We start from the raw sequence: 12,346 nt of genomic DNA on the forward strand, positions 1-12,346 counted from the left end.
CAGGCCATTGCTGCCATATGAGAATTCCAGGCCAAGAAACGCCTCCAGTGGCAAATGGATGCACTCTTTCATGCCAATAAAGAGTTTGGTTTGACCATCAGCACCAGGAAGACAAATGGTATGGTCCAAGATATTTCCATGTAGCCTTCCATCAGCAATGACAATGTGAAATTGGAGGTTGTTGATAGCTTTACCTGTCTATCTAAACTCCACAATTACCAGCAATCTGTTACTTGGTGCCGAAATCAACACACACATTACACCAGCAGCAACTGTAATGCTCAAGCTGAACAAGAGAGCGTGGAACAACAGAAACCTAACTGAGAATATCAAACTACAAATGCATCAAGGCTGTGTCCTCAGTGCAGTCCTCTACAGGAGTCAGGCCTCAACATCATTTGATAGGCAGGTGAAAAGGCTGAACAATTCCCACCTTCACTGTCTCAGGCTTAGTCTCAGCATTTCTTAGCATATCTGGCGGTCCATTACCTTCACTGAAATGTCACCTTCAAGCGATATATGTAGATGGTGGACATTCACACAGAAAACTGAGAGACAGTTGTCGAGGGCCTTGGCCTCTGAGCCTGACTGTCTGGATGGGCATTGGTTAGTGGTGAGACAAAACAGATAGCTCACCTGGATGAGAAGAGAGCCCAGAGAAAACAAGGGCCAGCAAATCCTGCACCTTCTCAGCCCACTGTCTTCACCTGCAGCAGAGACTGCTATGCCAGAGTAAGGCAGAGTATGCCAGAGCCACACTGAACAATGTTTAACAGGGTTGATCACCAAGGCAAAAACCTCTCGGCTCATGGGACATAAGATTGGCAAAGGGAGAAACTACATGTTACAGTCCTAATCTCAGTAAACCTATTGGACATGTCAAGAAGGGTGGATCGCCATTGAGAGGGAAGATAAATCAGAAAGCAAGACAACCCTATGGCAAGCTTAACTATATTACAATACACCATTCAAGAGCAGGACAAACGGAAGCCTAGTAACAAGGTTATCTGGAGCCCCTGTGGGAGACTTAAAGATGTTACTGATTGAGGAACAACAAAATTTGTAGATGACCATGTACACAAAGCATTCTGAGAGAGAATAGTAGAATGACACTTTACCAGCGGTCTCCTTTAGTCCAGGGTTAAAAATGTTAACATTGTCACTGTTGATCCTATATCAGTAAGTCAACATTATTCTTTGTTCTGCAACATGTGACATACCTTTTGTTTTCACTATGTCAGGTAAAGAGATCACCCCACAGGAGTACGAAATTCAATTAGAAATTAGTTTGCGTCTCAGTGAATTTGAGGCTGTTATTCAATCTTTGGGCTCTGATGGTAAACAGACCATTCAAGGTTCACTCTTCTGGGTTTTTGACTCTTATGAACATTTCAAGTCAATTACTATGTTGTAAAACACTCTGATTATTATTCACCAGCTGATATATACTACCAATTTTATTTTCTGTCAAGTAACAGTAGAATATCACTCGGTAAACTCACAATAATGTGATCACAATCATTAAACCTTTTCTATGTTGTGGTTAACAAGCTAACGCTCATTCTTGGAAATGGAACACTTTCCGTTTCAGACACCCACTTTCTGAATCGATTAAGGTTCTGTTCAGATGCAGCTCACTAATATGCCTTTGCCTTAATCAATAAGGCACTCCAGTCACGGGCAGGGTGATATTTTATTATTTCCAAACCAACAATTGTGAGATTCACAATTTAGTGCTAATTAATGACAAATCAAAAGCAGTTTTGCATTGTAGATTTGAATCCAAGACCCAAATGAATCCCAAGACCAATGTCTAACTCAGTGCACCAACCTGCACCCAATCAGTAACTTGACCGTCAATATCCACCAAGATACGCAAATAAGGAACAGGACTGCCCTCACCAAGCCCACAGCAGATGTGTGATTTTAAGACAAAAGATATTGTCAATGATGTAGTAGTCAAGCTGAATACCATGTGCTAGATGCTGCTTATATTGAACTGATTGAATTCAGGCACTGTTTATAATATTTTACTATTACATAATATGTTGCCTAATATTTTATACAAAGAATAACAAGTAGATGAGAGCAATTTCAAGGCAAAAATCTAATTGAGGAATCATGGGGTTTGTTATAAATCACTATCAGCTACCTAAAAGTAACTTTCAGAGTACTGCTTTACAGCAGTAGCACAGATAACTGCAACAAATAACGCTTAATACGCTCCCTAAATCAAATTATCTTGATCTTGCAACCATACCAGTTTGTGCTCAACACACAATGGTAAGGAAAGTAATTCCCATTTGTTATTCGAATGACCAATCAAGGTGCCACTCAGCAGGTCTCTGGAAAGGGGAGAGAGTTAACGTTTCAAGTCGCTGACATTTCATCTGACCCACTCAAGGTTCACTCTTACTTATGCTTTTTAACTCGAGGGTCATTTACTCTGTTTCTGTCTCGCCACAGATGCGGCAGTCCCACTGACTAATTCTGGTATTATCTGTTTTTATTTCATCTTTCCAACATCCACAGCACTTTGTTATTGTGTCAATCAAGGCACGTAATTGACAAGGAAGTAAGTAGAATTACATCGAACATAGAGCTCAGAGACAAGCCATTTGGCCCAACCAGTCCACGTTGGCGGTTATCATAGAATCTACAGTGCAGGAGGCCATTCGGCCCATCGAGTCTGCACCAGCCTTTGGAAAGAGCACCCTATCTAAGCCCACACTTCCACCCTATCCCGGTAACCCAGTATCCCCATCTAACCTTTTTGGATACTAAGGGCAATTTAACAAAGCCACCTAACCTGCACATCTTTAGACTGTGGGAGGAAACCGGAGCACCTGGAGGAAACCCACGCAGGCACGCGGAGAACGTGCAGTCTCCACACAGACAGTGACCCAAGCCGGGAATCGAACCTGGGACCCTGGAGCAGTGAAGCAACTATGCTGCCCTCTGTGCTACCGTGCTGCCCTCCCATCCTTCCCATGCTCCTCCCATCCTTCCTCATCCAACTATATCAGCATAACCCTCTATTCTCCTCTCCTGCTTATCCACCTTCCTCTTAAGTGTACCTGTACTATCTGCTCAACTATTCCCTGCGGTAGCGAATTTTACATTCTCACCACTCTCTGGGTGAAGAAGTTTCTTCTTGTTTAATTTCTTGCTGACTTCTTATATAAGCTAACCAATGAGTTAGCCAGCAGCCCAATCTCAGAGATTCAGTTAATGTCTGCGCACTGGTAAACCATAACCCTTACGGCATCACCTCACTGCAAATTGCATATCCCTGTGTGTGTGTGTGTGTGTGTGTGTCCCTTCTTTTGGGAACTAATACCCAATATTAATTTGCTTCATAAAGCATTATAGGCAATCGTTCCATACAAAAGAATATGTTGTATCCATCTCCCAACATGCTCCATTCCTCTACATCTGACACAGACAATGTCAGTTCATAAGTGTACATTTATAGAGGGTTAGGTGCTGCAGGTTAAGAACAGTTTTGGGATCAGCACCACTTAGGTGGTAACCAGTTATGAAATGGCAGTAACCACGCCACATTAGCAATAGCAGTACTGCCTCCACCTGAGAAACTTGCCGGCAAATGCAGACGATTTATTGACGAAATATACTTACTGTACAGGCAAAAATCCACATGCAAATACATACAAAGACTGAAGGACATAGGCACCTGCATCAATCTATTATTTATGCACATCCAGTTTACGTGCAATACACGAAGAATCCGACCTATTCTGTGCACAAACACAGGTACCAGCAGGAACAGAGCCCCACGTTCAGTAAGGAGGGGAGACAAAGGCGAAGTGCTGAGCGTTCTCCTCCATCCCTCCCATTAACCAGCACCCATTGATTTTGCAAACCAGCTTGCAATGTATCTTTTTCAAGAACCCAGCATTGCACTGCAATCAACACACTACATCGCTCCTTGCCAACCGAAAATGCTCGGGAAAAATGTATTTGAAGAGCAGGGCGGTGATGCCAGTTATTCATTCTCCGGCATGAAACTTACCATTAAATAAATCCCGTCGCGCGGCCGGGATGGGTTTCCTGCGGCTGGTGCAGATTTGGCATTTGCCAGCTCAGCTCTGTTGCCGGAGTTACTGGATGGATGATATCCGAGTTGTGGCTGCCCCGAACTGATTCCGTTCTCCCTCCGGGTTGGAAAATGAAGCCAGTGTGAAAGGAGAGAGAGGGAGAGGCAGAGGGAGCACAGCGCCACAGCACCACGTCACCGGGGCTGTCAATCACAATGCAGCTACCTGATGTTCGGCCAGGGGAGAGAGGGCAAGAGAGTGCTTGTCAGGGGGAATTTTGTGCTTCTGAAGGAGACACTGTAGCCAACCTGATGTGCAAAGTGCACGGTATTACAGAAAATCCATCGCGACAGAAGCAGGCACGGCTGCAGCCAGATCCACAAAATGTATGTAATCTCATTGAGCAGCAGAGAGAAAATGCAACAGAGATTCAGAGTGGCACAGCGACCTGATAACCCAACACTCACCTGTTCCATACCTCTTTTCAAAGTTAATATCTAATTGCATTAGATATTCTGGCTCAACAACACTTACAGAATTCCGACAGTGCAGAAGGAGGCCATTCGGCCCATCAAGTCTGCACCAAATCTCCGAAAGAGCATCTCACCTAGGCCCACTCCCTTGCCCTAACCCGTAACCCCACCTAACCTGCACATTTTTGGACTGTGGGAGGAAACCATACCACCTGGAGGAAACCCACGCAGACACGGGGAGAACATGCAGACTCCGCACAAACAGTGACCCAAGGCCAGAATTGACCAGCGGGTCCCTAGCGCTGTGAGGCAGCGGTGCTAACAACTGTGCCATGTGTCGCCCTTTTTCACATTCTAACCACCCTCTGTGCATTAACTCTCCCCCCTTAAACTCTCCTATAATCCATGATTGTTTTAAATTTGTGCCCATCATTACCAAGTACATGAGGCATGTGGACTTCGAGCTGTGTTATATAAAGGGAGGCACCAGATGGAGCATCAGTGAATGGTCAACAAACCTTCTATTTCATAAGGTTCTGATCAACAACCGGTTGCACAGGGATCCAGCTGAAGATCCAGTTGTGGATAGGTGCTAAACAGAGGCTGTATTTAGGCAATTCTGTGCAGGGAGGAAGTTAAATGAACAGGTCTCGTGATGGCTCAATAATGTTATTCAATCAGTAGTGAAAACCATCCAGACTCAAAAGATATTTTAAAAAATAAAACTTGTAGTGAGTGATCCATCAGGCCCGATCCTTCCACAGACAGACCGGGAAGACTTCCTCCCCGCAAGGACTCAGGAGTGATCCCAGGGATGTCTTGAATTAGCTCATCTAAACTTGGACAATGAACTCTATCAGTATGCATATTGTACCAAATCTAATGAGGACATTAGAAAGATTAATGAAAAATGAGTGCGAGATAGAAGCCCAGAGAGACATTGCATTTTCCTTATGTACAGATGCTAATGATACACTTGCATTTACTGACCATTATCATAGTGAAATATCTTTATCATGTTTTGTTATTTCCTCTGGTTCACCATCGCTCATGATTCCTGCAAGTGGAATTAAAATCTGGGGTGCAACTTTTTCTGTCCAACTACCTAATCACACAATAGCGTGACCAAGGGACTGTAAAAGAGAACACTTACTCCACCCGGTTATGACTGAAATACAACTTATTTTGGACCCAACATCTGCTTACTCTCTCTATATGGAAGACTGACTGAATAAGCATGGCATGGAAACTGAGGTTTCAGACTTTGAATAACTGGTTTATTTACATAAAGTACATGAACAAACAGTTTTCACAATGTGAACATCAATTCCCTGGACTCCTCAGTGTATGAAAACAACAAAGATGTAACTTACTTTCTTTTGAAGCTGTGACAGAAGACCGCGTTTGGCTCTTGTCTAAATTGGCTCAAGCTTTAAAAATACTTCCAATCTTTGGCCACTAACTGCCAAAGCCGCACAACTCTGCTCAACAGAGACTGCCCCACCTTGATTATTGAGCTAACAATGAGAAAGCTCCAGATTGGTACCTAACCTTAGAACAGTGGGTAGACAATATGCCTGTCATGATTTAATTAAAGAAGAATGTCTGTTCATCAATATTGAATGAAAATAATCTCTACTGATAGCTAAAATGCTTGTCGGTGAATGTGCCCATTCCAGTTAATTCCCACTTGGGGATCTCCCATTGTTCACAGCCTCAGTAACTTGTATAGGTAAGCAGTGTTGATGCCAACACTGCTAAACTACCCTCTTTGAGAAACCTTGGGTGATACAAATTTAACCCATTATACACTGATTTTCTGGCAGTACAGAAATATTAAAGGTAAAAATGACAAGTCATTTAGCCACAACATCAAAATTTTCCAGTGGATTTTCTGGTGTAGTTATGACAGATGATTAAATTCCCCCGTGGAAATTCAACCCCCCTAATTTTTATCTCACACTGGAAAAGGCCATTTTAGTCCATCTGGCAAGTTCTAGAGTTCAAAACAGAATATGCAGTTCAGTACCTATATCTGTCAATGCCTGAAAGTGAGACATAGAATGACATTTTCTTCCTTATATATCATTTTCATGTGAGATGGAATAAATACTTGGTAGCTAGAATTTATGAGAACAAATGTGTTATTCATTTGAGGGTATACAATGACACTCATCCTTTCCTTGAACTTCAGTGGATTGGAAATTGGGTGAAGTGTATAATGGGCAGCTAATTTTCTACTGCTCATTTTATGTCCACCCTGACCCACATCAAAGTTGAATTTTACCCAATGCCTTGCACATGTGTGCCTGCTCATCTTTTTGACATGATAAACTGGCACAAACAAGGTAAGGTGAGGAAATAATCTTCATTGTGCTAATTACACTGAAAACCAATTTTGTGTTGTTTGAATCGCAGTGTGGCTCACTGACGCATGCGAGAAGCCACATATATTCACACACAGGATTCTGTCCTTTGTGGACAGAAGGAACATGTCCACACATTGCACCTTTTTCAACTAAACAAAGGCTTGGGGAAGTCATTCCCTGATTTATTCCACAGGGCCAATTAGAGTCACCTTGCCCGGTTTGCATTTGAACAAAGCTCGGCAGTTAAGTGTTCCATGCTGCAATCTCCATGGCAATTAGAGACCACTTGTCAATCAGTCAGCACTCTTTTCTCATGCAGTGTAAATTGTTGTTCCCCTTTTACTCTTAGTAATTTATTGGGAGTTACCCTGATGAAAGCAAGCCAAAAAGATTTAATAGCATGTCTTTTTCAGAAGTACTCCCAAACAATTATTTACAAATAGAAATTATTGAATTGCTTTATTTACAGGTAGCAAAATCAATATACAGAGCCACATTTATGATCAGACTCACTTAATTCAATCAGGTTAGAAATCCATAGTCCTTGTGCTAGGCCAGGTAGATTTGAGGCCCGATTAAAATTGGACTTTGAACATCATTATGTATGGCACACTTTGACTCTTGCTGCAAGGCACCAAACAATTCATCTTGAAGCAGGAACCCCGTTCTGTCCCACTACAAAAAAATTATCTTTTTGGTGGCAACATCTAACAATTCTTCTAAGGATTGCTGGTTAGGCTGCATGCACCTTGGTTCTCTTGAAGGCAGCATGCCTGGCACCCTCTGTGCTGCTGCTTATCCTCCACATGAGCAGTAGTCATGATCCCAGATGCCCATTCAGTTCCCATATCGTTTTATCAGCCTTTCTATCAACTCTCCATCCAACTCATTCTTTAATGTTGACACAGTCTCCACTTCTTCTTTTTTTTAAATTATTTTTATTCTCCTTTTTCACATTTTCTCCCAAATTTACACCCAACAATAAACAATAATCAGTAACAAATGCAATGTCAATCCCCATATCAGTAACAACGATTCCCATCCACCAAACCCTGAAACATTAGCCCGCATGTTAACATAAACAAATGACAAAAAGGAATCAGGAATCACACATAGTCTCCATTATCACATACAGTCCCCCTCCCCCAACCCTTCGATCCGCGCCCCCCTAATGTTCAATGTAATCCAATTCTTGTAAGTGCATAACGAATAACGCCCATGAGTTGTAGAACCCCTTCATCCTTCCCCTCAGTTCAAATTTGACCTTCTCAAGAGTCAAGAATTCCAGCAGGTCCCCCCAGGGTGAAGTTCAACCTCTCCACCAGGGCACAGGGTGGAGAGGTTGAACTCCACCCTAACAGGATCCGCCTTCGGGCGATCAACGAGGCGAAGTCTACAACATCTGTCTCCGAGCCTGTTTCCAACCCTGGCTGGTCCAACACCCCGAATATGGCCCCCTTTGGGCCGGAGTCCAGTTTCCCGTGCACCACTTTAGAGATTACCCCAAAATTCTCCTTCCATTAATCCTTTGGACAGGGCCAAAACATATGAAAGTGGTTTGCTGCCACACCCCCCCCCCCCCCCCACCCCCCCCACCCCCCACCCCCGCACTCCCCCTCCCCGCCACAGCGTTCACACACATATCCTACCCCCTCAAACAGCCGGCTCATCCTCTCCCTTCTAAGGTGCGCTCTATACACCACCTTCAGCTGTATCAACCCCAACCTCGCACACAAGGTGGTGGCGTTCACCCTCCAGAGCACCTCACACCAGAACCCCGCCTCCATACCCTCTCCCAACTCTTCCTCCCACTTTGCCTTGATCCCTTCCAGCGGCACCTTCTCCTCTTCCAAAATTGCCCCGTAAACCGCCGATACTACCCCATTCTTCAATCCCCCTGTTGTCAGCACCTCCTCCATCAATGTCGAAGCCAGCTCTACTGGGAAGCTCTGTATCTCCTTTCTGGCAAAGTCTCGAACCTGCATGTATCTAAATATTTCCCCCTGCTCCAGCCCATACTTCGCTCCCAGCTCCTTCAATCCCGCAAACCGACCCCCAAGAAACAAATCTTTTAGTGCCCTAATTCCTTTCTCCTCCCATCTCCGAAAATTTCCATCCCACTTCCCTGGCTCAAATCTATGGTTCCCCCGAATCGGCATTTCCCTTGACCCTGCCCCCAACCTGAAGTGCTGGCGGAACTGCCTCCAAATTCTCAACAAAGGTATTACTACCGGACTCCCTGAGTATGTCCCGGCGCCATTGGGAGCGGTGCTGTCGCTAGCACCTTCAATCCCAGCCCCCTACACAAACTCTCCTCCATTCTGACCCATTGGGAGTCAACCCCTCTGACCCAGCTCCGTACCTTCTCCACATTCGCTGCCCAGTAATAATACATCAGGTTCGGAAGACCCAAACCCCCTGCCTGCCTTCCTCTCTGTAGTAGCACCTTTCTAATTCTGGCCACCTTCCCTCCCCATATGAATGAGGTAATCATCCCTTCAATATCTCTAAAAAATGCTTTTAGCAGAAAAATCGGCAGGCATTGGAAAATAAACAGCAATTGCGGCAACATCCTGAACATGACCAGCCAGTAACTGAGGGAGACCATCCCACCTTGCCAGATCAGCTTTCACCCTCCCCACCAAACTAGAAATGTTGGACACGGCCTCCACCTCATTCACTGATCCCTTTCTTTGCTGCCCATCATAATTACAATGTGCAACCATGGCATTTGATTCACAGTCAGCAGTTGTGGCATTTTATTATAGTTGGAATTAAAGTGACGGTTATCACAACAGGGCTCCTTAGGCAGTGGCAACGTTGACTAGGGCAACCTATACTTATATGCAGTGTGCAATGCAGTGAGTTTTAGTCAATATAAAAACAATACTAATTATAACAAATACAGATGGGGAATATTGGCAATACTCAGTCTCTTACAAACATATGAAAACTAATCAAAAGAAACCCCCAAATCCCATCATTTATTTTTAGTTTTTCTGGGCACGATCTTTGATTAAGTTAGAAATGAACAAAGTGAAAAATGACAATGAACAAAATAATCCACTTGTTTCTTCAGCTGCTGCTTTGTACTTGATTTGATGTTTTCTAAAATGTTGACACACGTTACAAGCTTCTGCTATTGTGTTTTACTTCTAAATTTGTAATTCCCCAGTATCCGTGGACAACAAAGAAGTATTCCTCATATTTCTCTTCCTTTTGTATTCCCAATTTTTAGCTGTGCGGCCCTAAATACGGTACCACATGCCTTGTGTGTTTATCGCTACTCTTCTTGGATCCTCACTCTCTGATTCTGCTCCTCACAAAAATTAGGAATGAAGACAAGAGGTTGACCCTGATAGATCTGGGTGGGGTTTTACAGCCCATCCACGAGGCAGCTCACCATTGCCCGCCATCAGGATCTGGTCCTGCTGATGTCTACGATGTTTTGTGTGGATTGCCCATCCCGCCGCATGGGGTCACCTTCGGCGGGACCGGAATATCCCGTCGCGGGGGTCACCTTCAGTGGGACCGGAAGATCCTGCTGCCGAGGGTCACCTTCAGCGGGACCGGAAGATCCTGCCACTGGGGTCACCTTCAGCGGGACCGGAAGATCCCGCTGCCGAGGGTCACCTTCAGCGGGACCGGAAGATCCTGCCACTGGGGTCACCTTCAGCTGGACCGGAAGATCCCGTTGCCAGGGGTCACCTTCAGCGGGACCGGAAGATCCCGCCAACGGGAAGGGCAGAAAATCCTGCCCTCTGAATTTCCGACCAAAAGAAACCATCCCATAATACTCATAGTCTATCTATTTTAAAATTCATTTTCAGGAGATGGGCGTCACAGGCTAGGCCCATCAGAAATTGCCCTTGTTCAGAGGGTATTTAAGAGTCACCCACATTGCTGTTGGTTTCGAGTTACATGTAAGCCTGTGAGAACAGCAGATTTCCTTCACATTAGTGAACCAGATGGGCTTTTATGACAATCGACAGTGGATTCATTGTCATTATTAGATTTTTTATTCCAGATTGTTTTTCAATCCCATTCCACCATCTGATGGGGTTTGAACCCAGGTCCCAAGAGCAATACCCTAAGTCTCTGGAATACCAGTCCAGTGATAATACCACCATGCCACTGCTTCCCCATAGCATATAACAGGGGAGGGGGTGACATAGTGGCATTGTCACTAGACTGGTAATCCACAGACCCTCTGTGGACCCGGGCCTACATGTGACTCCAGGCCAACAGCAATGTGGCTGACTCTTAAATACCCTCTGAAATGGCCTAGCAAGCCACTCAGTTGTATTCAATCACTACAAAGAAAACACAAAGGAATTAATCTGCAAGGACCAACCAGCACTGACCTTGATACTGGAAACCACAACGGCAAACCTAGCCCTGTCGACCCTGCAAATTCCTCCTTACCAATATCTGGAGGTTTGTGCCAAAATTGGGAGAGCTGTCTCACAGACTAGTCAAGCAACAGCCTGACTTAGCCATATTCACGGAATCATATCTTACAGATAACGTCCCTGACAATATTCCACTCATAGTACTGAAGACATGTGCTCCAGAATTTGCCACACCATTAGCCAAGTTGTTCTAGTACAGCTACAACACTGGCATCTAACCGGCAATGTGGAAAATTGCCCAGGTATGTCCTGTACACAAGAAACAGGACATATCCAACCCAGCCAATTATCACTCTATCAGTCTACTCTCGACATCAGCAAAGTGATGGAAGTGGTCATCAACAGTGCTATCAAGCGGCACTTACTTAGCTCACTGTCGCTCAGTTTGGGTTCCACCAGCATCATTCAGCCTCACACCTCTTTCATTACAAGCTTGGTTCAAAGTCTGAACTCCAGAGGTGAAGTGAGAATGACTGCCCTTAGCATCAAAGAAGCATTTGATCGAGTATGGCATCAAGGAGCCTGAACAAAACTGGAGTAAATGTATTCAGGGGAAAACTCTACACTGGTTGGAGTCATACGCGACACAGCAAAAGATGGCTGTGGTGGTTAGAGATCAATCATCTCAGCTCTTGGGCATTACTGCAAGAGTTCCTCAGGGTAGTGTCCTAGGCCCAACCATCTTCAGCTGTTTTATCAATGACCTCCCTTCCATCACAAGGTCAGAAGTGGGGATGTTTGCAGATGACTGCACAAGTCCAGCATCATTCATGATTCCTCCGATACGGAAACAGTTCATGTTCAAATGCAGCAAGACCTAGGTAAGATCCAGGCTTGGGCTGATAAGTTGCATTTGCGGCAGACATATGCTGGGCAATGACCATCTCCAACAAGAGAGGACTTAACCATCTCCCTTTGACATTCAATGGCATTACCATCGCTGAATCCCCCACTATCAACATCCTGGGGTTACCTTAGACCAGATACTGAACTGGACTAGACATATAGATACTGTGGCTACTGAAGTGTTGGGT

General features: G+C 44.6%; 1 protein-coding gene across 1 annotated transcript in view; it reads right to left on the minus strand.

The window, feature by feature from the left end:
• Positions 1-4,269, minus strand: part of LOC140409183 (mitogen-activated protein kinase 4-like) — a 248,814-nt gene extending 244,545 nt beyond the window's left edge. The window contains exon 1 of the mRNA XM_072497418.1: positions 4,034-4,269. The gene's annotated coding sequence lies outside the window, so the exon portion shown is untranslated. The remainder of the gene's footprint in view (positions 1-4,033) is intronic.
• Positions 4,270-12,346: the final 8,077 nt, after the last annotated feature.

This window comes from Scyliorhinus torazame, chromosome 3 (assembly GCF_047496885.1).
Source record: "Scyliorhinus torazame isolate Kashiwa2021f chromosome 3, sScyTor2.1, whole genome shotgun sequence".
NCBI classification, from domain to species: Eukaryota; Metazoa; Chordata; class Chondrichthyes; order Carcharhiniformes; family Scyliorhinidae; genus Scyliorhinus; species Scyliorhinus torazame.